This window comes from Ursus arctos, unplaced genomic scaffold (assembly GCF_023065955.2).
Source record: "Ursus arctos isolate Adak ecotype North America unplaced genomic scaffold, UrsArc2.0 scaffold_3, whole genome shotgun sequence".
In the NCBI taxonomy this organism is placed as follows: domain Eukaryota; kingdom Metazoa; phylum Chordata; class Mammalia; order Carnivora; family Ursidae; genus Ursus; species Ursus arctos.
In genome coordinates this window covers 27320833-27348738 of record NW_026622985.1, presented here as the reverse complement: position 1 = coordinate 27348738, position 27906 = coordinate 27320833, and the positions used below count along the sequence as shown (strand labels likewise).

Below are 27906 nucleotides of genomic sequence, written 5' to 3'. Positions count from 1 at the left end.
CCATTCTTTAACAGGAATCTCTTCATTCTCCATAGCCTTCCTAGATTTTTCTTCTTTTCCTTTTCTTTCTGGGCTCTAGAAAACAATCTACAATATTTTTCTCTGGCAGCTGGCACTACAAACTCCTTCCCCTAGGATTCTTCACCACATAAGCCTCGGTTTATAGAAGATGTACCTTTATGAGCTGTATGCCACTTGCTACCACTCAGAATGTAAACATGGGCCATATTCTACTTAACAGTTCTACAATTAACCATGATTAAGAAAGAGGGAGTTTTTTTTTTTTTTAAGTGCACAGACAATCTAGAATTTATATCCTCTACTTCTCAATTTCAAGTGTGTTTTAGAATTAAAATTGAATTTAATCTATTGAGTTAAATCTATGGTAGCTGGGCCCTGGGAATTCCCATATTTTAAGAAACCCTCCTAAGTGATAAAACGGCTTCAAAACCTACCATATAGTCATAAATTGCACCAGGTAAATATAATTCCAGGACACTGCTCTCCAAAGTAGATAAACAATCCTGGCTTGGTCATGACAGAAATACAATATTTCAACTTTTATGAATATTAATCTTTGTCTAAAATAAATGGAGAGTTAAATTATCTCATGTTAAGGCTCAGACTGAAGATTATACTGCAAATGCAAACATATGAAATACCAAAAAAAAAAAAAAAAGAGTGAGAGAGACAGGCAGAGCTGACTTGTCTTCTGTAAGTCTAAACTTTTGAACCATGCACCATGAAATAAAAATCAATGATGATATCATCAGATATGCCAAGAAATCATATAAAAATATCAAAAATTTTAACACTATTTAAAATATGGAGTCACATCAAAGAGAGTTAATGATATACTTCTAATGAGAAAGTTAAAAGTACATGGAAATATTATTTAATAATTATTTTATTCCTAATTCTTATCTCATGATTGTTTTATAATGTTCATAATGTATTAGTACAATAGTAAATGAACATCATTTATAAATAAATATGTAAGTATTGGGATATATTCAGGTAGTTTTTACTTGAAGAAGTATACAGTCAGAAGTCTAGAGACCTCTTCTTTATCCAATTAAAGGATATATTCCTTCAAAAAGTCTCCATTTTTTATGCAGGAAACTCATTCAAAGAAGAATAACTGAATATCCTTTTATTTCAAATGAACAATTTTTGTTTCTTTGAGACTCCTACCCAGGTGGCACTATTCAGGTACTTAGTCATGCCCAAGAACGACTTACTCTTTTGTGGGCAAATCTATAAACGGCAAAATAATTACATAACTAATGATTATTATTAAAGCATATGAGGATATGAATGCTACAACTGAATCCCAAAAATGGTGAGACCACAGAGTAGTAGCAATAACTGATAACAATAATTTAATGACAGCTTTATAGCAAGCATTGTGCTAAAAGTTCATCAAAGGCAATTATTTCCTCCATATACAAATGAGAAAACACTTACATCAAGGAAACTAATAGCTTGGCAGGGTCATAAAAGGGCTTTTAAGAGATAACATATTCACTGGTCCTTGGCAAATAAATAGGTGTTTGTTTAGGCATGTCTTGGCAAAGGACATTCCCAGGCAAATAAACACCACAACAAAAGGGTCCTCACATATTGATCCCTGGGAGTTGGAACACGCTGATTTATCTACCCTCTATTTTACTGGCTAAGTCTTAACACTTCTTTGTGATATTGACTTTTTCCACTTATCAGTCCTCTTGTCTATTGAATTAAGTGTCCCAGAACACGTATCTTAGTTTCTCATTTATCTGCAATCTCTCATCATTATTTTCACTAGATTAAAAGATGTGAGAGAGCAAGGACCATATCTTTCTCACTCATCATTATCTTTCCAGAGCCTAGGAGTATGTAAACATTTAGCAGATACCAAATAAATATTTGATGACTAAATGACTGAATATATTAGTCTGGTGTGATAATAGGCATATTGCCACTATCACTTAGTGATATCTAGAATTAATTAATAAATAAAATAAATAAATAAAATAAACTCTAGTTTAAGTTTTGAAGGCCTCGAATAAATAGAAATCACAGCACTAGAGCTTAAGAGGTGTAGGTACTGGAGAATAAAAAGGTACACATCAGATTAAACAAATTGGACCTGAACCCAAGAAGGTCCAGATTACTTGATCTGCGATATTTGTGGGCAATCTCTTGATGTTTCTAAGCCTAGGAGACCTTATTTCTGGCATGCAAATAATAATAATAATAATAATGTCTATTTCATAGGGTCTTCACAGAGGTAGATGTAACATGTAATAAAGTAATAAAGCTTATGCTTAAAGCCCTGTGATTTGCACAGGCACCTTTCAAGGCCTTAGTTAATGAGTGCAGGATAAAGGAGAGCTGTGATTCTTCACTGTTAAGGAAAAACTAAAATGTCCTGAAACATTATAGCTTTTATATGGAAGACAACAACAACAAAAAAGAAACTTAGAATTTCCTCCCATTTGATAACAATCCTAAATGTTTATATGACCTTAGCTGCAACAAGTTATAAGACTGAAGATACCTTTCCTAAATTGTCAATGATGAAATACAAATTTAAAATAAACTTGCTAGAGAAAAGACTGATTTTTCACTATTCTTTCTGTAGAAAAAATATTATAAATTATTTTCATAGAAACAGATCAAAAAGAATCATAGGAAAATGTGATATGTGCATAGTCTGACCAGTCCTAAGAATGTTTGATATTAGGGTCACACATAGAAATAACCATTTAAATTGTCATTACAAAAAACAGATGTTAAATTAAAAGAATTTAATAGAGCAAAAATCATCTCACTCTCATCAGACTAAAATTAAATTACATCTTTCTCTTTATTTGCCATTTATTTCTTCCCTTCCCTAATGAATGATCCTAGAGAGGTCACCCTAGGGACAATTAACAAAACAACGCAAACATTTTATTATAAAACGTACACATCTAGAGCATATTTTCTAATGATGACAAACGTTGGAATGTGGAAAAGGTCCTGTTGTTGCCAACTCACAACACTGAATTAGTGATTTTACTTTAAAGGGTGGGTCACATTTGTGAGAGCAACAAAGTGCCAACTAACCCAAACAATATGCGTATTCTATTACTCTTCCCATTTGATGTTTGACAAAATAAAATGGTACCTACCCAAACCACAATATCAGGTTATGTATCCAACTGGATTTTGTTTATTTGAATCAATATACAGGATTGTGCACGTTTATGGGTTTGTATTACCACAGCCACAGATGGGAGCCACTGAATGTATGACATTTTTACATTGATGCACATGTTTTCAATGATGCTAAACTTAATAATTTATGTATTTTTTTATATAGCCCATGAGACTGAAAGGCAGCCAAAGGGAGCCACATCTAGAAATGCTGCTGATGTCAACTAAATTAAGTTTAGCATAATGTTGTGTAAACAAAATAAAAATCGAAAATAAAACACATGTAACAAATGCAGTTTTGGGACTGATCAAATAGTATAGGTCACAAAGGTTAAAAATATCTGTGCTTATATTAAGTGTGTTCAGTGACGCAGAATACTGTCCACTCTTATATTCTTAAAGGGTAAGACAGCACTAAAAAGAAGAACATCCTTTATCCAACTGTGAAGAAATATAGATTGTGGTGCATACAGGGAACTATCAATACACTAATTAGTGAATAGTTCCCGGGAGAGACAGAATTTAAAGGGTGATTTTTTAAAAGACAAATACATGTTCCAAAATTATAACAATACTCTTAACTGAAACTTATGGGAAAGCAGGGTTTTTTTTCCCCTTGCAATTATATGTTACTCACCTGATAACACATAAACGAAGTGAAAAATGTCATATTGGAATTTTCAAAGCAATTCCAACTGTTAAAGCCTAGTATCTCCATGGGTGCTTTCAGAATTTGTAGAAATTATTCAGAAGTCTGGTAAAGTCTTTTTACATGTTATTATTTTAAATAGAGTTTTTAATTCTTTATATGTGTGTTTATAAGCTAAACACACATATATGTGTGTTTATAAACTAAACACACTATATTTAATAAACTGCTTACTAATAAAATACGTTACAAGAAAGACAACGACCATATCTGGAGTGTCCAACATACGACAATTGTAATATTTAAAAAAAATCAGTACTATATATTTCTTAACATCTTGGAAAAACTGATCTTGTAATAATATTGGTATTAAAATCAATAAATTCATTCTAATTTATTTTATTGTGAACTGATAATTTATAACCTTTAAGATAAATCTGCAAGAATATGAAATAGTTGTCCTAATAATTGACAAAATGAGCTTTCTTATGGGCAAAATTTTGGCAAGTCTATGATTCTGCTCTTTACAAACCATTGTTACATTAGGTTTTATTTAACAGATATGTTGCCTGAAACGTAATCACATAGTAAAAAGTTGCTATAAGTTGAATGAAAATGAAAAATACCTAAAATTAGATAATAAATAGTGCATATTTTGAAAATAATAATATAAATTTGTAAATTAGATTTTGGAAGAAAACCTTGTTACCAAAGTGAAGTTTCAATAACAACCATGTCATCTTTGATAAATCATTAAGGATTAATTTAATCCAACTATATAAAATTTTTATATTAAAAGGAGGAATATTTTTCAAATGTCTAATTACACAAACACACCCACACATACACGCACATGCACACAATTCACAGGCAGACTAATTTTTTTTAAAACCTAAGCCCATATCAAAGCTGAAAAATTGGAGAGATCACACAGGTCCCATATTTCCTAGACTTAGGGACCCATCAGCCCTGTGGTCGGCTTCAGGAAAAACACTAGTTTCACAGTTACGCACTGCTGTTCTGAGACTGAGGGTTTTCCAGAAAACACAATTTTTGCTCTGTTGAAGTACTTTGATGTTAAGAATCCAAGTTTCCTACAAAAGAAAATGCTCAGGCTCTCTATCTTCACCTAAAGGTGTGGGCTGCACGAATCCTTTCTAAAATATACAGGTAAAGAAAAAAGACAGAAGGAAGGGGTGCATTCGACCTAGAAAAGGCCTTCAGCAGACATCAGAGAGCAGCAGAGGAGAATCAGAGAAGAGAAACAGAGTTAACACATATTTAGAATTGGTTCTACTTCTCTTTATATTTTTAGCCAGTTTAGGACCTTAGCGGCTCAGTTTTTCAGAAATTCCTTGAACTTGCTTTTAAGCCTATTCCTCCTTTGGTAAGCAGTATTGACAGTGCTGTGGGGGAGACAGGACGGTAGAGGACCAGGGAATTCCCTACTTAATCTCTCATAGCAACGTGCACCATGTTTCCCAACGCTTATCAGGGTTCTAATTTACATTCATTTGGGAGTTAATTTGATAGTATCTGTCTCTCAACGAAACCATGAGTTGAGAGACTGTTTTTGCTCACCACTTATCTGTAGCATCTGCAGCACCGCATGACTCATAGTAAGCGTTCATTGTAATATATGATTAATGAAAAAATAAATAAATGCTGAAGTGCCTGTGATAAAATCCACTGGCTTAATTCTATTGAAGACCATAGTAAGCAGTAGGTCTAACAGCCCTGCAGATCATATATTGACTCATATCTTACAGTATTTGCAGATCAAACAAATTAGGTGGAGTACTGCTGGACATGAGGTAGCATAACAGCTTTTGATTTTGCCCTCTGTTGTTCTAGAATAGATAAAACAGTTTCTATCTCCAAATATGGTCTCTTTCAAGATACGCTTTACTCTTATTGAATATTTATTTTTTTATCTATTGTGAATACACTACTTAGCTCTTTGAACTGGTTACTAATGTAAAAGAAGTCTAGTTCATGATATAATTTTATTCATTTCAGACCTCTGCTTTGTATCTAGTTATGCAGAATCTTTCTTTGTACCTTTCCTATGTGAACTGTGAATGATCCTAAATGTTTGTGCACATATGGACGATTTCAGGTTAACTTTAGAGTGTCAACTGATTGTGACTGGAGGAAATCACTAAAAATATAAACTATGTAAAAAGGAGTACACCTATCTTGTATAAAGTAGTTTAAAAATAACTTCATTTAAAAAATCATTTGTGTTATGACTACCTAATAGTAATCAATATTTTGATATGAGAAACCAAAGCAAGATTAATCAATAGATTACCTTCTCTGGTGTAGAAATGTAGTTTTGTTATCAAAAGGAAGGTTTGTGATATTACTTAATCAGCATCTGCTAAGAGAGGCTGTGTGTGTAACAGGATCCTACTTCAGGATCTTTCAACTAGCTAATGGTGTGACCTTGGGCAAATCATTCTGAATCTCATTTTATTCAACTGCAAATAAGGAGTTTGGATCAACAAATTCCAAACCTAAAGTTTCACAGTTTTCTATGGCAGCCCCATGGTTATCATTCCAGTTCTAATATTCTTGCAAATTTTTGAACGGAGAATTTGAATACACTGTAAATAGTTTGCCAGGTTTAATAATATCCAAAACCAAGAGTGAGAATTGCAGCAAAGAGTAGTTTTGGGTTTTGTTTTAAAGAAAACATATTTTAGTTGACCTTGAGAATTAAATATGTAGATGCAAAGTATAAAATGTAGAGAGCCTAAGAGCTCAAAAATGAGTTGATCATTTATTATTGAAAAATCTTACTATATTGAACTGAACCACCTGAGTTTTAGAGTTTGTACTGGTTGGTAGTTAATATAAAAATTTATTTGGGGAAAAATAAATGAATCATTAGTAAATATTATAAAAAGGTGGGGATAAGGGGGATAAGAGGAAGGAAAAGGAGATAATCAATAAAGAATAATAATTCTTTTTGCTCTTAAAAACTTTTAGACAATTGGTTGGTGAGAAACAGAGCATCTACTCAGCAGTGAGACACCGTGATGTGTTTTCTCTCCTCACTCTGTCTCTCTTATTCTTTCTGAGGCCTCCTCCTGATTCACAAATGCCTAAGGAGCATCTACCAGATGGTGCATGGAAGCTGTGGATGACTATAATTTGCACAAAGCTTTGGCACTATTGTACCAGGTGTACTTCTATTTGTGTGCATGTGTGTGTGTTCTTTCTAAAACCTACACTGTTATACACTATAAAATAAGTGGTCCTCTCACAAATTGTTCTGTTGTCAATCATACCAGTAGAATCTATTTTGAGTTTATTCTGTTAAAGAAATTTCACAGACTACTCTATACACTAATTTTGATTACTGTATTTGTGTCATTACTATCTATTAAACTGAAAAGTTGACCACATACTGCGTGGATCCGGAGTTAAATAGGACAAAAGGAGTATAAAAGGGCTAACTGACCTTGGCTGCATTCAGTTGAGATGTTCACATACCTTAGACATGTCCTTCCTCAGAGGTACCCGTCACTCCCAGTCTGAAACAAAATCTCCCTCTTCTGATTAAAATACCTCGATGATTGGTAATGACATGTGGATTTTCTTTGCTGTTTACAGCTATCTGTAAATGTGGGCCAGAGAAGGATAGAGCTTAGGAGTGCCTTCGTTTCCTTATTACTTAGCCCGCCTCTCTTGCATTTCCCAGGGGCAGCGTGGGCGAGACCTGATGGAGCAGGTGAGACGGAAGGGCAGCTTGTCATCTTCTCAGTCCCCACTGTTGCTTCTCCAGGCTCAGGTTTCCAATTGTTGATTTTGTGATAAGGATATGCTGAACTATTATCTGGGGAAGTGCCAAATGAACAAGTAGCAGAATCAAAATAAGGCGAAATCCAAATCTCATCAGCATGGAAGGAACTCCTAAAAAAAAAAAATAATGGAAACACTGTTAAAAAATTATTTTCCAAAAAACTTTATTGGTTAATTTTTTTAAAGTTTGACATTATAATGTGTCAGTTTATTAACACTGCCCTAGTTTCTTTGTGCAGTCACCCTATTATAAGTTTTCACTCTCATATGGATGCTCAAATAGGATACTTACTGGTTCTATGATGATCATAATACAATGATTAAATAAGGCAAGGAGGGGCTCGACTTGTTTTGAAACATCTGTATGTTAAAATTTTAAAATTAAGTAATGTTTGACAATTGAGGTAGCTACGTGATAAATGTAACTATGTATATCAAATGTTTAGGACATTTTATAATTGATAAAGAGTTACTGAACTTTCTTTTAGAGGGTGTGCAATTTTGAAAATTGAATCCAAGTAAATTAGGACACATTTAGCATATTCTTTAAATAAATTAAATTGAAAATTTGAAAGGTAGATGCTCACTTTCTTCTGAGGTGTGTAAAAGAAACAAAATATTTTCAACCAACTCTGTCAGTGGGCACTGTAAATGGTGTTGTTGTGGCTGATTTATTAAACTGTTTTTCTTCCTATTGTATATGACCAAGATGAACACCTGTCTCCACGTTAGCTCCAGAATTTGAAGGCTGGTGATAAAGACATTTCATTGAGACAATCCACAGATTAAAAAATTTTTCAGTGATTAAACAATACTTAATTGAATATTTTCACAAAGTTAACATGACTGTCCTAACTTATGTTTTTATTCATATTTGCTTGTACCTGATGCTTCCACAAAATCACTTGGAAAAAAATCCTTGATCCTTGGATCTAGATATCTGGTAACACATTAAAGCAATCAGCATGCAAGATGAAAATACAGAACATTTGTGAAATTCCACCTGGATCTCCACTTTCATTGGATGTAAACCTTATTCAGCATCTTTCCTGGGGTAGAATGATGGGTAGAATCGTAACACCAGGTATCATCAGAAACATTCGCACTCTGAAAAAATATTTTGATTTCTACTACAGCTGGTTTCAGCAGACTGGTTTCTCTGCAAGCAACACTGGAGGTTATTAGTGTATGTTACCTGAAAAGTGCTGTATTAAAACATTTGTTGAGCATTCTCTTCTATATGAGAGTTGCTGTTCTATCCTGTGCAACATCTTGCACAAATAAATGCCAAGGCAGTTATAAAACCTCTATTCTTTTATGGAGTTTGGCTGAAGGAAAATGATGAAAACACCCCACTGTCTTTCTGCTTATGACCAGTACTCCCGTCACAGGTCACTTTAAACACTTTTTTTTTTTAAGATTTTATTTATTTATTTGACCGAGAGAGACACAGCCCGCAAGAGAGGGAACACAGGCAAGGGGAGTGGGAGAGGAAGAAGCAGGCTCCCAATGGAGCAGGAAGCCTAATGCGGGGCTCGATCCCGTGACTCTGGGATCACGCCCTGAGCAGATGCTTAATGACTGAGCCACCCAGGCGCCCAACTTTAAACACTTTCTAAACACATAACTAAAGACTGTGAAAAAAAATTAAGATCATGATTTCTCAGTTAATCATCACTTCACTGTATCTGTTCTATTATCTATGACTATTGTATAACAATTACTAAATTTCCACCCTATAAATATTGTTACTTTTGTGAGATAAGAAATCTGTGGGTAAGGAGGTGAAGCAGAAACAACTTAATTGATATGGTGACAATCTATTAATCACAGTGTCACTGAGAGTGCAAAAGTTCAACAAAGTTACAACAAAAATCAGGTGTAAGTAGGTATTTGGCAAAATAACATGTTTGGGTCAAACATGAGTCCGAAGCTAAACTTTAATGACCACATGCTGTACAGCATCTTTCCCTCTCCCACTTCAGGGCCGTGTCAGGGCTTGCCCGCATTCCTCCTCCTCCTCCTCACCCCCCCTTCTTCCTCTTCCTCCTCCTCCTCCTTCCCCTCCCCCTCCCCCTCCCCCTCCTCCTTCTTCTTCTTCTTCTTCTTCTTCTTCTTCTTCTTCTTCTTCTTCTTCTCTTAAGATCTTATTTATTTGAAATCATTATTAATAAAAAAAAAAAAAAGATCTTATTTATTTGAGAGAGAGAGAGACAGAGATAGTGAGAAGAGAGCATGAGCAGGGAGAAGAGGGAGAAGCAGACTCCCGCTGAGCAGGGCGTAGGACCACAGGCTGGATCCCAGGACCCTGAGACCGTGACCTGAGCTGAAGGCAGGCACTTAATCAACTGAGCCACCCAGGTGCCCCAGGGCTCGCCCACATTCTGAGGAGGAAATGCCATTTAGATGACTTTCTACTCATCTTCTTCCAAATTAGTGATATTACTTTAAGCATTTGTATATTTGAATTTAATCTTTAGATCTGAAAGATACCTCATCAGCATCTGCACTAATGTATATGTAACAAAAGTAAAATTTTCAAAGCTCTTTTTTTTTTTAAGATTTTATTTATTTATTTGACAGAAATAGAGACAGACAGCGAGAGAGGGAACACAAGCAGGGGGAGTGGGAGAGGAAGAAGCAGGCTCATAGTGGAGGAGCCTGATGTGGGGCGCGATCCCATAAGGCCGGGATCACGCCCTGAGCCGAAGGCAGACGCTTAACCGCTGTGCCACCCAGGCGCCCCTCAAAGTTCTTCATGTGTTTCCCTTTTACCTCTCTGAGCCCTTGGGCTTCTCCTGGTCTGCCCACAGTGTCTGTTTCCTGGAGACCTATAATTTGTTTCAGAAATCATGCACAGAAAAAGAATAACATTCTGCATCTGATGTTCAACGATAAGACTTTGCAGTGAACAATAGTTTTGGGATGCTGGATTTTCCAGAAATAGAGTTGTCTCTTTTTTTTCCCTCACCCTTGAACATGTTCAGAGCCAAGCTTGGCTTTTGAACCAAAGAGTGTTATTTAAAATAAGTTATACATATTTGGAACAAGGAGGAGAAGAAGGAAAACATTGGTGAATTCCAGGCCATGGGGATTAGAAGACAGAATGAAAGCAGAGTCAGGAAGCACTCAAGTGCATTCCAGTGTAGGCCTGGAGAGGAGAACATTTATTGGATAAGTCAGTGTAGAGGAAGGCTATGTCTCCAGTCATGTACCAACCTGGGCACATTCACATCAGCCTGGTGGTCTGTCTGAGGGAGGCCCTGCAATGTCATTTTCCTCAGAATCTCTACTTCTCGGGGGAAGTGGGTAAAGAGACATAGGTGAGAGCTTGGAGAGACTAAGAGGGAAGTCAGGATGTCATAGGGAGAAACTTCACATGGATTGCTGTGGAGGAGACTGCCTGAGTCATGGCTACAGGGTAGAGGAGACAGATCTCACAGTGTCCTACAGAGCCTGAGAGCTGAGGTAAGTCTGGGACAGTCAGGAAATGCTACTGGGCCTGAGGAAATGAGAACATCACTAGCTGCTCCAATCACGGACTTGAGTGAAGAAGCCAACAAGACAAGCCTCACCCATGTGGGAAGGGGGATGCTCTGTAGGACAGAAAAAGCCAGAGACGCTACACCCCAGGGCTTTGGTACTTCCCTGCTGCCTTGAGGCTACATGAGCAAGCACCAGGCCAAGATTTTAAGGAAAGAAGTGAAGGGAGGGACAAATTGTCCCAGAGTTGATTGCTCTTTTATCCAGAGATGGAAAATAACTTAAAAGGACAGTTTAAATTTATTTATTTAGCTAAGATCATTGAAGACCAAGGGGGGCAAAGAAAGGTGAAAGAGATGGGAAGAATGAAAAGATCACAGGAACATTTTCTATTTGTTTGTTTTAATTTCCCTCTGATTAATGATGTACAATTCCTTAGAAAATTTTAAAATATTTTCAAGTTTAATCTCAGGGTCTGAGGTTACAGGAAGAAGATACCAAGCGAAACTGGGAAACCAACCCTGTTTCCCTTGATCTCCTTACTTCCAAAAGCCAGTCTTCAGGACACCTAGCTTCCTCCATTGTGCAAGAAGTCTCTTCCCCCTGATTGTGCTCAATCTACTCTATAGAGGGAATAAGCACTCATCCCCTTCACTGCTAGGAGTCCTCTCATCATCCCTCATTGAAAGAACTAGATATGCCTTCTCCATAGAAATGTGACCTATTCTTTAGCAACTTTAGGTTGTAATGCACTGGCTTAGGTCTGGGGGCTGTTTCTAGGAAAAATTAACTTCTAAGTCTAACCAAATCAATTAAATGACTTCAAGAGACTATTTTTAAGTGTCTGACAGTCTGTTCTCACCATAGTAGATCAATAGCTGCCATTTCAAAGGTCTATTCATTCAAGCGCTCTGGAGTAATGCTCAATTTCAGATGCCTTTAGCAAGTTGGAAAAGTCACTGCCCTCAGATGACTAAAGTGGAAAAGGTCAATTAAGTAATAGTCTATTCTAGTCTACCAAGCCTCTTCAGCCAATGCCAAAATAGGAATTTATCTTTTAAGAGCTCAAAGGTTGTAAAAAGTCTTCTTTATTATGAATTAATGATACAGAAAGGCATATTTATTTTTAAAGCTACTTTCTCTGTTTAATCTAGATTACATAAAACAGATAATTTTCAACTATTTCTCAAACTTGAACCCTGCCCTGATTATCTGGCTATGCCTTGAGTTCAGATCCTTATTACCTTAGAATATTGTAATAATCAGGAGGACAACTTGCTTCTAATTTCTCCCGCCTCTGACACATGTTATGGGCAGCCACTTCTTAAAGTGAGGACCACTGACATCACTCCTGCGTTCACAGTTTGGTATTTTGCTTTGTTTTGCTTTGTTTTTTCAATCTCTCTCTCCTGTTCAATTTGTATAGCCCTAGCTTTCTTCGGCATCCAAAATCTGCTATATATCTCGCACATCTACTTTTTCAAGTCTTGTTTTCTACTCGACATTTTTATCCATCCTCATTCCAGGAACAGTGGGCATTTTTATTTTCCACATCAGGACTTTGTTCACATGGTTTTCTCATGAAGAGCCTTACCTTGCAACCTCTCCCCCATACACCCCCACGTTCCCCAGATGTTTATATTCTGCTCATCCTGCTCGAAAGCCATCTTACTACAGTCTATCCACGCACTTAACTTTATAATCTCTTCTGCACAACCTTAAGTTATGCCTTTTTTTCCTCTGAACTCCAACAGAGCTTTACATTTAGTCTTTTTGAAATATCCCCTTCTGTTTTCACCAAGTATGGCAAAACTACAGTTCTGGTTAAACCCAACACTTCATTTAATCATCTCGTGAAAACATACGCTATATGAATATATTCATATTTCCAAAATGAACTAGAATAAAAACATGCAACTATGCTGATTTTCTTCCTAGCACACCCACGCTCTTCTGGATCCCTGTTGCATACCTCCAGTCCCTCCTTACACTCACTCCAGTCTTCACTTCAGCTACTCGTTTTAATCCTACCTTACTAAGAAAATATAGGCAATAAGAGACTTTCCACAAGCTCACACTAAGTCTTCTATTCATTGACCCTGCTTCTCAACGCAAATAACTCTGCCTTCCCTCATTTTACCACAAATTCTCCTTGTTCTTATTAACAATAACTTTTCTACTTGGGTACTATTCTCTCTTGTTATGCAAGGATATCATTCTTATTCTCTCTTGCCTATGCAAGGATATCATTCCAGAAGTTCTCTTCTAATTCCACAGAATCATATGTCTATCTCTACTATATAATTTCCATCAGTATAAAACCATAATGTAATTGTTTATTATGGAAGAAAGGAAAACCTTCTGGGTTTCTGAAGAATAATGGCAACCACCTCATCGGAATTTCTCTCCCCAGCCTCCAAAAATCCATATAGAGCAAGAAGAAACATACATGAAACTACCCTTAACTCATTCCTAGATCTTAACTAGGAGACAGAAATACCACAATCTTTAATTTACATATAAGGAAGGAAATAAACATCTCCAAATGAGTAAGGCTTGATCTGGAGCCCACACTGGAGCTGACAGTGAGGAGCAGACTGACCAGGAACAAGGAGAGGGTGGTGGGGCAATCAATGGTAGGAAACATAATGACCCAGGAGAGAAAGAGTTCCATGCTTGGACACTGAGGACGGGTCACAGCATGGAGGCTAGGGAATTACAGAAGGGATTTAAAAGTTCAGGATCAAGACTAGTAGTTTTAGAAAGGCACAACTTCTGGTAGAGAGGGATTGGTGCTGGTGGGACAGAAGGGAATGAAGGGTATAAATTCAGCATCCTGTGGAGCAGAGAAGAATGACAAAATCAGAAGACTTACCCGTCCTCTCCACCCTTGAAATAAAAGGAGACATCTATGAATAAAACCACCTTTGACTGAACCAAAGAAGAGTGTATTTTAGAACTAAAAAACTTAAAATTCATCACAGCCAAACTCCTTATAAAGAATTACCTGTTTTCACTGGTTTAGGAAAATCTGTTATTTCAAAAAGAGAAGTTAGCAAATGAATATATATATATATATATATATATATATATTCACTAAGTTATATTAATTATATATATAATTATATATATTATATAATTATATATATAATTATATATAAATATATTATATATATTATATATAATATTATATTTATATATAATATATAATATATTGTATATAATATATTATTAATATATAATATATATATTAATATATATATTCACTAAGTTATATTCTGAAAAGAAAGCAGAAAATGAATATCAAAATATTTTAGCTGATGAAAGTCGCTCCTATTCAAAATAAACAATATATATAAAAAAAAGGAAAGGCAAAATAAAAGGAAACCAGACAACAAAAAGAAAAAATTACAAAAATATAACATTATATATATAATACACAGAGCATGTAATAATATGATTAAGTTTTGTCAGAATAAGTTAGTCACATTAAAAATTTGGCTTAACCTACCGATTAAAAGATAAACCTTTTCAAATTGGCTAACAAAGTAAACGTCAATTATGTGCTGTTTCATGAGACAAACCTAAAATGAAGTTATTTAGAAAGCTAAAAAAGAATGTGCAAAGATGTATTGGGAAAAACAAATAATAAGAAAGCATTGGTTGTAATCCTGATAACGATTAAGGTAGAATAAGTGAGAAAGCATACAAAGAGACAGTTTATAATACTAAAGACCACAAAACACAATGGAGATTTTTTCTTACTTATGGACTGAGTATCAGAACAACTAACTTTATAAAGTAGAACCCACAGGTGATGCAAAAGAAATAGTGAACTTACTAAAAGCAGGAAACTACCACTTGGTGTGACAGAAATCAAGTGGATGGGGAAAAAAAAGTTAAAGAATTAAGCAACATAATCTAGAGGACAGACTTTATGGAAAGATATAGAATAATAAAAAGAGTTCCTTCATCTCAAGTGCATAAAAAATAGTAATGAAAATTGACCATGTACTTCATCCCTCAAATCCTCCATATTTCTATAAAGCATAAATTCACTTTTGGTTACAGGGATACAACAGATTTAGAAAATAACACATTTAAAACTAAACAACAACAATATTTCTTTCTACTGGAATTAAAAAAAAAAAAAGATTAGTTCATGTTCACCAGGGAAAGGAAATAAAAAGTAAATACACAGAATTTCTGAAAAATAGTAATTCAACCCTATATGTGGATACTATTTTTTTCTAATTAAACTATAATCAGAAGAAAATGTATAGCTTCACACACTTATATTGATAAAAATCAGTGAGCATGATTGACTTAAACTCCCTAAACAAAAGTTTTTAAAAAGACACCCTAAAAAAAGAGGAAAATAATTAATGTACTGCTAAAAATTAATGAATTCTAAAATAGAAAAACCATAAAAGAAAGAAAACATAAACATAATAAGAAATTGCAACTGGTAAGAATCATTGAAACAAAAAAATGAAAAGTGACTATTAGTCTGACTCTAAGCAAATGAATTTGTAAACCTAAATGGAATAGATAACATTCTAGGAAATAAAATTTACCTACATTTATCTCCATAGTGATAGAAAGATTAAATTTCTATAGAAGAAAGAGGTTGATAAGAATTTTTAACAAAACAAAACAAAACAATTTCATCAAAATGTCATAGACTGGATGGTAATTATATGATACTTTCATGAAAAAAGAATGCATGATAAAAATAAAGAAACAAGCATTCAGAAAATCAGCTGAATATAAAATTAATATTTAGAAAACAATTGTTTACCTGTAAAAACAACCTCATTTACAATTTTAGCAATAAAGTAAAATATTTAGGGGTAATGTTACTAAGAAATTTACGAAACATATGAAAAAGCTTTAAAACACTATGGAAAGACACACACACAAAAAAAACATGAACAAATGCAATAATGTTCTTGTTACTGGTTTGGAAAAGTCAAAAATCATAAAGGGTCAAATCTTTCAATCTTGCATGATTATTTTCTATATGAATCTTAGAATCAACTTGTTTACCTCCAGGAAGAAAAAAAAAAAGATTAACTATGAATTAATCATACTATGTGTGTCTGTCTTCTTTCATTATTTCTTTTCTAAAATTAGTTTACATTGTTGGTACAGTTGTTTATTTTTATTGCTATACCACTTTCCATTATGTGAATTGTCCACAATATATTATCCATTGTATTGTTGAGGATAGTTTGCATGGTTTCCAGTATGAGACTATTTGAAATAATTTTGCCATGAACTTTATCTTACATTTATTTTGGTGAACATACCTATCGTTTTTCTCAGCCACAATCTGTACATAGAATTGCTTTTCATAGGGTATATATATTTAGGATTTAGTAGATAATGCTAAAGAGTTTTCCAAAGAGGTTGTGCAATTGACAATTGGCCAAGGTGTGTAAGAGTTCTGATCCTTACATCCTTATCAACTACTGATGTTTTGTCTTTTTCATTTTAGTCATTCTGGTGGGTGTGTAGGAGTCACAGTGGTTTTAATTTGCATTTCCTTGATTAATACAGAAGTTAGTGGCCCTCTGAATATCCTCTTTTATGAAAAGTCTGCCCAAATCTTTAGACCATTTGGATTGTCTATCTTTTTTGTATTCATTTAAATAAGTCCTTCCATATTCTAGATATGAGGTTTTGTGAAATATACGGATTGCATATATTTTCTCTGGCCCTATGGCCTGGCATTTTACTTTTTTAATGGTGTCTTTGGTGACCAGAAACTCTTAACCTAATATTGTCCAATTTATAAGGTGTTCCTTTATGTTTAGCAGTTTTGTATACTGTTTAAGCTATCTTTATCTACTCTAAAATATGAGGATGTTCTCCCATGTTGTCTCCTAAGAAATTTATTTATTTTACCTTTCACTTTGAGATCTGAAACTAGCCTGTAATTATTTTGCATAGATGTGAAGTAGGATTCTTGATTCGTTTTTATTTTAATTCTGAATCTTCAATTTTTGGAGAATCTGTTGGTTCATTTTTACACTCAAAACATTAATGAATGCATTCTACTTGAGAAGATGTTGCCAAAAAGTGCTCAATTATCCCCCTAATTATCACATTCTAATAATTATTGTTTATCTTTGTTTCACTGATCTGAAAGATCATCTTTGGTTATAGATAGAATATATTTTGGAGATAACAACTTCGGTGTACAGATATTTTTATTTCAGCAGTTCTTGGTTACCTCAGGATCCACCATTCATTGAGTCACTAATTTTCTATGTCTTTATGGGGTCACTATTGAAAGGAAGACCCAAAAGAATTCAAGGGGAAAAAAAAGAGTCCACTCTCAGCTTTAAGATTTCCAAATAGATTTCTTGAAACTCCTAGCACGATCTCAAAAAGCAAGGCTTTTGCATTTGCTCCAAAAAAGTCTGTTTATTTTCAACTTTGTAAGTCCTGAGTAATAAAGTATATGCCATCACCAAGAGGTAAGAAAGTGAATTGACAAAACAAAACAAAACAAAACCAGATTATCCCTACTCAGGGAATGTGTAAAAGTTTTGACAATTATGGGAAGTTGCCATTGAGGTGAAGAAGGAAAACAATGGAATGATGGGAATATGCATTTCTTCTAGCTTGCCAGTGTTTGACAAAGTCCAGGGATGACAGAATATTCTGTCTATTTGGTAAATGATAGTAGGGGGGATTAGTACCTTGCTTCTGGACCTCTGGAGCTAGCAGCCTCACAGTTGTGTCCCATAACACAATGATGTAGAGTCAGTACGTAGAATGAGAGACTAGCGTGTTTAGTCACAGGAGGACCCAAGAAAGTAACCATCACTCCCAAACCCCTATTTTTCACAGATGTTGGAGTATCAAGGGAGAACATGGCATGTAAGTATCTGAAAGGGGACTGGTGATCTCAAAAGCGCCTAGCATTTTGAACAAAGAACAACCTGAGAGGAACTTATGATCTGGTGATGAGTGGTCAGCAGGCATAGAAGAAAAGAGGATGAATTCCAGGAGGGGACAGACTTTGTATTCAATCTACAAGCCAAGAAGACAAGGAGAGAGGCCTTAAAATATACCAACCCTGCTAATGAATTGATCTGAGACTTCTAACCACCAGAACTACAAGCAAATAAATTTCTGTTGTTTAAGCCACCCCAGGCTGTGGCCCTTACGGTTGTGTTAGCAAACGTCCACTTCTCAGCTACTGGATTTATTTAGGCCCCTTTAGAATTTAAACATAGAATTGAGAGAAAGTAAACAACTGCAGAACTCTGGAATGAAATGTTATTAAAATGTTAAAAGACTGAGAAATCAGTGACTGAGTTTACCTGAAAACCACGAAGTTAAATTTTCTGCTTTCAGGAAGAAACGAGGTTTGGGCTGCTTGTTTTACCTGTACTCTCTCAATGCCAAGTCTGCCCTTTTATATACTGTCTGGGCCTGGGAATCTGAAAATTTCATTTTGTACTACATTGCCATCTGGTCCTTGGTTAGATTCTGTCAAGAGAAGAAATTTGCAGGGGCGCCTGGGTGGCTCAGTCGTTAAGCGTCTGCCTTCAGCTCAGGGCGTGATCCTGGAATTCTGGGATCAAGCCCCACATCAGGCTCCTCCGCTAAGAGCCTGCTTCTTCCTCTCCCACTCCCCCTGCTTGTGTTCCCTCTCTCGCTGGCTGTCTCTATCACTGTCAAGTAAATAAATAAAATCTTTAAAAAAAAAAAAAGAGAAGAAATTTGCAGATCAGTAGGCTAGACAAACACAAGTGCTTTATGCTTCTGGCTCTGGGGATGAGGCAGGTGCTGGTGGTTTCTGGCAGTTGCAAGTGGAGAGGTAACAGGTTGAGGTGTTTCAAGTCCAGCGTTGCAGAGATAACAGCTTTCAGCAACCTAGTCCTGGTCAAGCAGCACATCTTAGCAGATCCAGTATATGCTGGAACATCATGCCCAACGGTGTTGGACTTCCAGCCTTCTATATTGGGGCATTAGTAGTACCCTATCTTCCAGTACATTCATTCTTCCTTTCCTTTTACTCTTCGGACTCCCTCCTTTTGTGGCTTTTTACAACATCTTTTCACTCAATTCTCTATTAAATGCTTTTGGATTGACATACTTGGACTGATTTCTGCATTCAGAAAACTGGCTCATACAGAGCTTGAGACAGACTTCAAGTTAGGCAACAGAAAAATAAAGTGACATATACAGGCACGTTCATTAAGCATTGTTGTAATATCAAAATATTAGAAATGACTCAACGGTCCATCAACATATGATAACATGTGACATGTTCACATATTATAATTAAAAGCAATAAAAAAGAATGAAAACAACAGCATACCCAATAGAGAAGATGAGTCTTAGAGCTGAGTAAAGAAAATCACAGAAAGTTGCCATTTTTGTGAAGCTGATACTATTTATATAAAGCTAATAACAACAGCGCATCACAGAAAATATTACTTAGAGCCACATACACAATGTGGGGGGGGGGAGGAAGGGAAAATAACCATTAAATTTAGAATATTGTTTACTTCTGTGTGGTAGGCAGAGGGACTCATGAGGAACACGCAGATGATTTTGAAGATTCTTGTAATATTTGAACTCTTAAGATGGGTGACGTATTCTTGAGTGTGAGTTCTGTTTTCCTGTGTGAGGCTATGTGTGTGTGCTATTTTTTGTATTTGAAATGCTACATAACAAAAGTAATTTTTAGAAAGGAAAGCATTTATTGTCCACTCAAGTTTGGAGCCAGAAAACAAAATTCCCAATACATGTGTAAATTATAATATATATCTACATCTGTTTTCTGGACTTCCAATTGTTTTGCTTGGTTATGTATTCACTAGCCAATACCTTACTGTTTTAATACCATAAATTTATAATGTTTTAATAGCTAATATTGGCAGGTCATGCTATCAATAATACACATACAATATTGACTTTCGTTATTGTGGACAGCTTGTCGTCTGTTCTAATCAATGAAATGTTAATTTCTTAATATATTTTTTAAATGGCCATGTTTTTGTCTTTTAAAATTGGCTCTATTGTCAGAATTAGAAGTTTTAAGTACAATAAATTTAGAGATAATTTTTTAAATAGATGTATAATCATAGACTTTTGATGTAGACATTACTGGCAAATACATTAATAAAGTTTGGGAAATAAAACTTTTTATACATAAGGAAAGATAATTTTACTTAGGTATCGAGTAGAAAGAGAATGCAATTTGTTAGTGTATTAAATTACAGTGATTCATTTTTCTTCATTAAATTTAAAGTCAATAAAATGTAAAGTCTTGAACTGTTTTATGATTGTTTTTTCAAATGGTAATACAAATGAAAGTATATCTGTGCTTCAAGGGTCAGAATGATCATAAACTTGAAAGAACAGGATCCCATGTTAGCTTGTGACGTAGAAAAATGATACCTCCATGTATTAAATTGGGCAGTTTGGAAAGTTGCATTTTTCATTCTGGTAAGTAAGAGTCAATGTGATTTACTTCTGCAGCAAGGTACTGAGGTAAGGAAATGGCTCACTGGCCCCCTTCATACACGAGTAGATCCAGGCAAATGAAAAATGAATTAAGTCACTTAAAGTTTCTCTGTATGTAAAATGATAATGATAATGTTAATCATAATTATAATAATAATTAATTATTATTATTATAGGATTAGACTAAGAATTTAACAACCTGGCCTGTTTTAAACCTTTGACACTTACTTAGTAAATTATTTAAATCACAGTTATGTGAAAGTCTTTCTCTTGTTCACCAGAGGTCACTTTCCACTAAACCCATCTCCACTTTGCAGTTTCAGGAAAAAATGGTGGGCATTTTTTGTCATAAAATGAAATTAATTGCATCTGTAAATCACTGGATGTAACACATTTGTTACAGCCTCATTTCTGAGTAAAATAAGAGGAAAGAAGAGAAAAAAGTATGCACAGAATGAAAATCAGCATTCTCTTAACTGCTTCCTATTTTACTTTTTTCAGTGGAAAAATAAGCATCATCCTACAGTTAAAGAAATATTAGAGGCACAAATACAGTAGGGCAGGAAATTATGAATTTTCTCCTATTTGTGGAAACTGATACTTTAATAGTTTCTTAAACTGATAGTTTAATAGTTTCTTTCCTATTTAGGAAAGAAATTCTATCAATGCATTTATTTGAAAGGTATTTTTATAAGATCTGTAAGAATCTGTGGGTTATTTTGGAAAATGTTCACCCATTTTTAGGGATACTGATTTCGTTGTGGCTAAGTAGCTGCATATGACCTTGAACAAAGCAGAAGTCTTGGAATGCCTTCATGCTGTCTGCATGGACCTGTTCTCTCCAGTTACTACACAAAGGAATAGTTTAATTCCACTTGGAATATAGGTATGTTTGAGTTCCAGGAAATAATAGAGCACTGTTGATTAGTTGTGAACTAGAACAAATAAGCCACAAGAGGGCATATTTTTCTTGGTTTCATCACCCTTATACAAATAAGGCTTGCTTCTGTTAGGTATCACAGGAATCCCTTCCCTCCCCCATTTTCTTAGAAGAATACACTATTTCTAAAGTATGCTTTAAGGGTGGAGTGGTGGTGGCATGAGGTATTAAGAAAAGCAAACTTAAAGATGATTTTTTTTCTTGTATGATATATAAGAAAGGTGTTTATTTTTCCTTAAAATCCTTCCTTGGGGATTGTTTGTTGATCTAAGAATACTGTTAAAGAAAGAAAGAATAAAACAAAACGAAAAAAACACAAGGAGTCATTTATTTGACTATAAACTCCTCCATCCTGCACTAGCTATGTGGACTCCTACATCAGGCTCAGAAAGCTTTCCAACCTCTAGCAAATGTTCATAGTCAAGGAGGTTTTCTTTTCTGAGGTCTCAGGACTTGGGCCAAAGGGGTTGGGTTGTGTTTTTATTTTTATTTTGAAGTGCATTCCTGCTGAATTTAATTATTCACCACACCCCAAACCAGCTAAGTAAATATAACCTTAAGATTCTGGCTTGGATAGGTTTTGAAAAATAGCTGATTTTTTTCTTCTTCTTCTTCTCCCTCCTCCTCCTCCTCCTCCTCCTCCTCCTCCTCCTCCTCCTCCTCCTCCTCCTCCTCCCCCTCCCCCTCCCCCTCCCCCTCCCCTCCCCCTCCTCCTCCTCCTTTTCTTCTTCTTGTAAAGACTGTAGATGAGGGTGCTCTATTATAGAGGGCACAGAGCAGGACTTTGAAGGAACTGGGTGATCACTCCATCTTCCCGGCCTTGGTTCTCTCATGTATAACATGAGGGCTAGAAGGTCTCTGTGGCTTCTCTTAACTCAGAGTGTTTACGATTATTTATGATGTTAAAAGAGTTTAAAACTCAAAGACATTAAGCGAAGTTCTGACAGTTTTACATTCTGATTAACTCACCATAAACTATCTTCTGATTTAAAGATGAGAAACAGAGATACATTTACTTCTGAGAGTTCTATGTATGCGTAATTAATACTGAAATAAAGATGAAAGGTGTGTTCTTTTCCATCACGAAGCATGCTCTAATGTCTTAATATGTAACTACCTAATGATCCAGTGATGAGTGGATTGCCATGATCAAATGAAACAAATGGAAAAAAAAAATAGCTGAAGTTTATAAGGGGAAAACACCTGATAGAAGATTAGGAGGCAGGTGAGCTGCTTTCAACTTATGCCATCACTTGTTCCAATTAGACACAAACTAATATATACTCCGGTTTTCTTTAATGAGTCTAACAACGTTTATCTGTCAGTACTGATACGTTAGTATGTGGGGAAACATTCGTAAAATAGTATTTATTATATGGTGGAGAGGTTCTATATATGACCAAGGTATGACTAGTTTTATAGATGTGAACACTAAATGCTTTATCTCCATTTTCCTTAACTCTGTACATAGAACTTTGCAGTTTCTTTTATCGATCTCCTTTTTTTCTTGTAAATTCACCAAATTCTCTCTTTCTTCCTTCCTTCCTCCCTTCCTAGAGAGAACTAAGACTGTAGATTTTTGTTGGAAAGGAACAACAAGCTACTACCTTCTGCTGAAAGTGTAGCCAAATCCTCTGAGATCCTGCTACATTTAAATTCCGGACCCAGTAATTATCTTTCTCCTGTCTTCTTGGCTAAGGTAGCTATATGTGGAGTTGGAGAAGCCTGGAATATACTTATTCTACTCTTAGCAATCCCTGCTGCCTTCCCTTATGTTTCCCAACATAGACTGATGATTCTTGAAATAGTACAATTAGAAATTTATTCTTTGGCTTCATTAAGTATTAAAATGTAATCCTATGAGAAATAGTGTATTTCACATCATTTAACATATAGATAGTACCATACAGTAAGAATGACTTACTCAGATTCTATCTGCACCTTAACGGAGATGGGTGAGGTGTAGTCAAAAATTTTTCCAAGCACCCGGAAACTGGACAGTACTTTGTTCTTTCTTTCCTTTCCTTTCTTTCTGGTTTTTTTTTTTTTTTCCCTCAGAATTAAACAGGTATAGAACAGCAATTAGGTAGTTCTAACTGATGATATACACATCTCTTTCAGTGTAATTAAAGATCACTTCTTAAATCTTGAATAGCCACCCTTGGAGATACGCTGAACACACAAGGTATAACACACCTTGCAATTGAACAAAACTTAATGTAAAAAAGATTTTCCCCACTCGGTGTTTTTGCAAGGAGTTAGATAGGGCATTGGCCCTACAGGACAGATTACTAAACAGATTACAGGACAGTGAATCTCAAACTCTTAGAAAGTGTTGTAAAACCATACTGATGGGATCCTTTTAGTAGAAATTAAAAAATAAATGCAGTGACTGATTATCATCATCCTATCCACTGTTTTTAGTACCTAATTTAACCCCTAAATATTTGCTAAACACCTACCATGTGCAAGATACTTAGAGAAGTACCCTAAGGATTACAAAGCCAGGGACACAGCTGAGGCCATTCATCACAACTTCGCGCTGTGCAGTTGATTCTGCCTGCTGTGTACTCAGAGCAATTAAAAGGAAGGAAAGCACAGAACCCAGTTTCCAGATGTTGTCTTCCCATGGTGCATTCAGGATGCCTTAGTAAATGCAGTCTAAATTTTAAGTCAGGGTATTTCAAACTAAACCAGTTCAATACAAATTCATAGGCATTGTTTTAGGGGCTTGGGAAAGAAAGACAAAAAACAGCCAACAGCCCATGAGGACACATGCCTAACTAATTATGACATAACATGAAAAGGACTTCTAACAGTAGTGAAATCAAAGTGCTTTGGGAAAACAGGAAGGAATGATTAATTCTGTAGGGCCTTTGTGGAAAAGGTGGAAAAGTAGCAAACGGAGATGCCGTTTGGCTTGAGTATATTAAGATAGGATTTCGACAGGAGGGAAAAAGGGGAAATCCAGTTAACTGCAATTCTAGTTAAACACAATATTCCGGCCAATAAACTGACAAAATTATTAGACAATTAATAAGTAGAGAGTTTTTAAAAGTTAAAAACTACTTACCATGAATCTCCTACGTGCAAAGCCCTAAGCTGTGCTGTGGGAGAAAAAGAGGTATTTTATCCTTACAATGAAGTTGCAATTTGGACTGAGGGGTAATGGCATAAACAGATAAAATAATAGCAAATAAATAGAAAAACTCATTAAACACACCAAGGGTACAGTTAATTACAAAATGAGTGGTATAACATTAAACATAAAGCATTCAAAAAAAGGTTGCTATAGGTCAGAATAGTCTGTAGGGACTTAAATTTTCCTGTATCTAAAGAGGTAAATTATGGGGTTGGTTGGTGGAAAGTCAAAACCAAGGTTACAGAAATGGGGCAGCATGAGACACAGGAAAGAACCTTGGTCAGAGTTAGGAAACTTGAGTCCCTCCTGAGCCTGGCTCTGTCACTAACCATCTGCAACTTGCAATGACTCATTTAGCTTCTGTGGCCCTCAGCTCTCTGCTGCTGAGGAGACACTGAATGAAGAGTCTCCTCCCACCTTCCAGTTCTCCCATTGTTGCCTTTGACTGCTCACTACCCCCAAACTAAAACACCACTTGTCATTTGCCAAAGGAGCTCTGGGACCTTACAAGCTGTGCTCTTAAATCAAGCTGACAAATGCAGAACGCTGTGGCTGCTTTTTTTCCCCTATGGCTCTACCCCCAAGTCAGCTTCATGTTTGGGACTAATAAGTGCAAGGTGTGTGATTCCAGACCTAGAGTTCCAATCACAGAAGGATTTACCACGCAGCTAATGAGGCCCAAGCTTCAGGACTCATCACTTGCCCTTTCCATGACCCTGAGGGCAGCCTGACAATACATTCGCATAGTGTTTTTTTGTAAGATCTGTAGAAATTAAGCTATTCCTGCATTGCTTTTCTAAAGAGGCTGCCATCTCCAAATTGTCTAAGTTCCAGACTCCACAAAATGTGGATACATCCCTGTTCCCCATATACTTCAGTTTCCTACTGTACGACCAAGGCGTGTACAAATACATAAAGGAAAGCTCCTGACAGAAACAGATGACACATCCCTGTTGGCCTGTTATAAGGTAAAGAGGAAATAAGACTTATCGTGGGCTGTTTTCTGCTACTCCCCCCCCCCCCCCAATTTCTCCTCCCCTTCTACTTCGTCTTCCCTCGTGCTAGCCCCTTAATGGAGGTTTGTTCTCCATTGCTCATCCTCATGCCCGGTTCTTTCAGGGCCAGTAGCTCGGGGTTTTACATAGTGGAACACACGTACTCTTTTTGAGGCTTAGAATCTTTTGGACATTATTTGTCCGGTTTCTTCCGCGGGAGTTCCTTACCGACTTTATGGTATAGAATACTTGGGTCCCAAAGTCAGCCGGGCGCGGGCTCAAACGTCAGCGGCTGCAGCACAGGCAGAGTGCACAGGGTGGCCAGCCCGGAAAAAAATGCCTCAGCGTGGCCGGAGCTACATTTAATCCACGCTGCTGACAGCCTGCGCGCCGGCAGGGATGGACTTCGGCACGCTGCGGAGGACTGGCGTGCGCGGAGGAGAGGGGGGGCAAGGGCTGGGGGTGGAGATCGGAAGGGGAGAGGTAATCCCCGGCGTTTTGAGCATCCCCTTTTTAGAAAGACTGAGTCTCTCCCCGGACAGCTGCTGCGGTCACACCACAAACTTAAAAGCCGCCCTCCCGCTCGGAGCGTGCCTTTCCTCGCCACACTCGCCTCCCCAAAGCTCCAGCTGGTGCCTGGCTCCCCGCCTGTCCCGTCTCGGCGCTCCGGGGCCAGCAGCGCCCCCTGCCTCCCCGTCTGGCCTCTGCGGCCGCAGCCTCCGAGCTCCGTCAGGGCCGCCGGCGGCTCCGCGGCTCAGCCAGGGCTGCCTCTCAGAGGAGCTCGCGCCGGTGCCCCGGGTCGCCGCCGCGCACGCCTGCAGCCTGCATCCCCTTCCTCTCTTCCTGAAAGGACATCTGGCCCAGAGAGAGGGGGAGAAGAGTTCGCGGCAGGTAAGGCGGGCTTCTGGTCACCTGCTACCCCAGTGGGAGGGAGCGCTGGGGACCGCAGAGTTAAGCAGGGGTGACTGGATTTGGGGGGTAGCTGTGGGTCGAAAGTGAGGATGCGCAGCCCTAGGAGATAAGGAAGCGTCCACGGACGGAGAAAAGGCTCCGGAGCGGAGCGCACGGGGGGTGGGCGAACGGGGGAACAGACTGGGAATCAGTGCGCTTAGGAGCGGACGGCCTGTGCTCGCCGCGCCGGGGACAGCGTGGCGGCGGGGGCGCAGTCCCACCTCCCCGCTGCCGCGCCGCCGCCGGCGCCGGCGCCTCCTCAGCCGAAGCCGGCCGCTGCCAGCACCCAGCAAAGTTTTCCTTTTGAGACGCGCCCGGGAACTTCACTCTGTTCCTCGCTCCCTCCGCGGCCAAGGCGGCAGGAGAGCGCATTTGAACGTGCCCTGTGGCTTCCGCCGGCTGCAGGTTCATTGGGAGACGCGATGGTGGGGACCGTCTGGGGAGGACTTGACCAAGGGTATCTGCGACCTCGCTCCCTCCTTTTCCCGTGGGCTGGGGGAGGGGACGAGGAGACCGTAGCGGTTGTTTTTGTTGTGGTGCTTTGTGGGAGGGATGGGCGACGCCTTTTTCCTGGCGAAGGAATAGCGACGCTCCGTCTGATGGAAGCGTGCATCCTTCTAGACCCTGAGGGTAAGGTTGGAGTCAGACACCAGCCACAAAGCTGGCTATCTGGGAAATGCGGTTATTGCAAAACGCACTCCTGCTGGAGCTGGGCATCCCTTGGTAGCCTCGGCTTGGCTCGCGCGGGAAAGGCCCGGATTTGACTCCTGCTGGAAATTTAACGCAGTGGATCTACCCCCTCCCCGACCCCTGCCCCGGGTGTCCCCTGCCGACCCTTTCCCAGCCCGCCCGGAGTCGAAGCGTTAATGGGCTGCCCTGGCAGTGCAAGGGTTGTTTTCGGCACTGGCAGATTCTCCTTCCCTGGTGACTTGTGTTCAACCTCGTGGGCTGAGTTGCTTTACTTCCGTCCCAGCGCTGAGGGGACTTGACAGGAGAGGAGACGCTGCGCTGTAGCCGGCGAGCTGGAATCCAAGGGACTGGACGCGAGTCGCTCGCCCAGCAGCAGGGGCCAATGAGGTCCCAAATTCTTGGTTACGGAGATCGTAGCTAAGTCGGCGAAAAGTTCGAGGTTTAGTCGGGAGTGAAGCAAGGACTCTTCTCCACCAAGCCCCTCCCACCCTTCCTTAGCTTGTCAGTGCTGTTTGCACCAGCGAAGGAAGGGGGTCTTCAAGTCTCAAGCTTAGCCGCAAAGGCTTCTCTT

At 37.7% G+C, this 27906-nt stretch overlaps 1 protein-coding gene and 1 long non-coding RNA gene across 5 annotated transcripts in view; one reads left to right on the top strand and one right to left on the bottom strand.

Moving 5' to 3' along the window:
• The window catches only part of LOC130542056 (uncharacterized), a 40777-nt gene extending 14557 nt beyond the window's left edge, over window positions 1–26220 (bottom strand). The window contains exons 1-4 of one of the 2 annotated variants that reach the window (XR_008956340.1): window positions 25923–26220; window positions 24631–24664; window positions 7560–7753; window positions 7334–7457 (exon numbers count right to left, since the gene is read on the bottom strand). This is a non-coding gene — a long non-coding RNA (uncharacterized LOC130542056). Of the gene's footprint in view, window positions 1–7333; window positions 7754–24630; window positions 24665–25922 lie in introns of both variants that reach the window. The other variant, XR_008956339.1, reaches the window with a different exon arrangement.
• The window catches only part of SEMA3D (semaphorin 3D), a 240737-nt gene continuing 238992 nt past the window's right edge, over window positions 26162–27906 (top strand). For all 3 annotated transcript variants that reach the window (XM_057304256.1, XM_026504666.4, XM_057304255.1), the window contains exon 1: window positions 26162–26585. The gene's annotated coding sequence lies outside the window, so the exon portion shown is untranslated. The remainder of the gene's footprint in view (window positions 26586–27906) is intronic.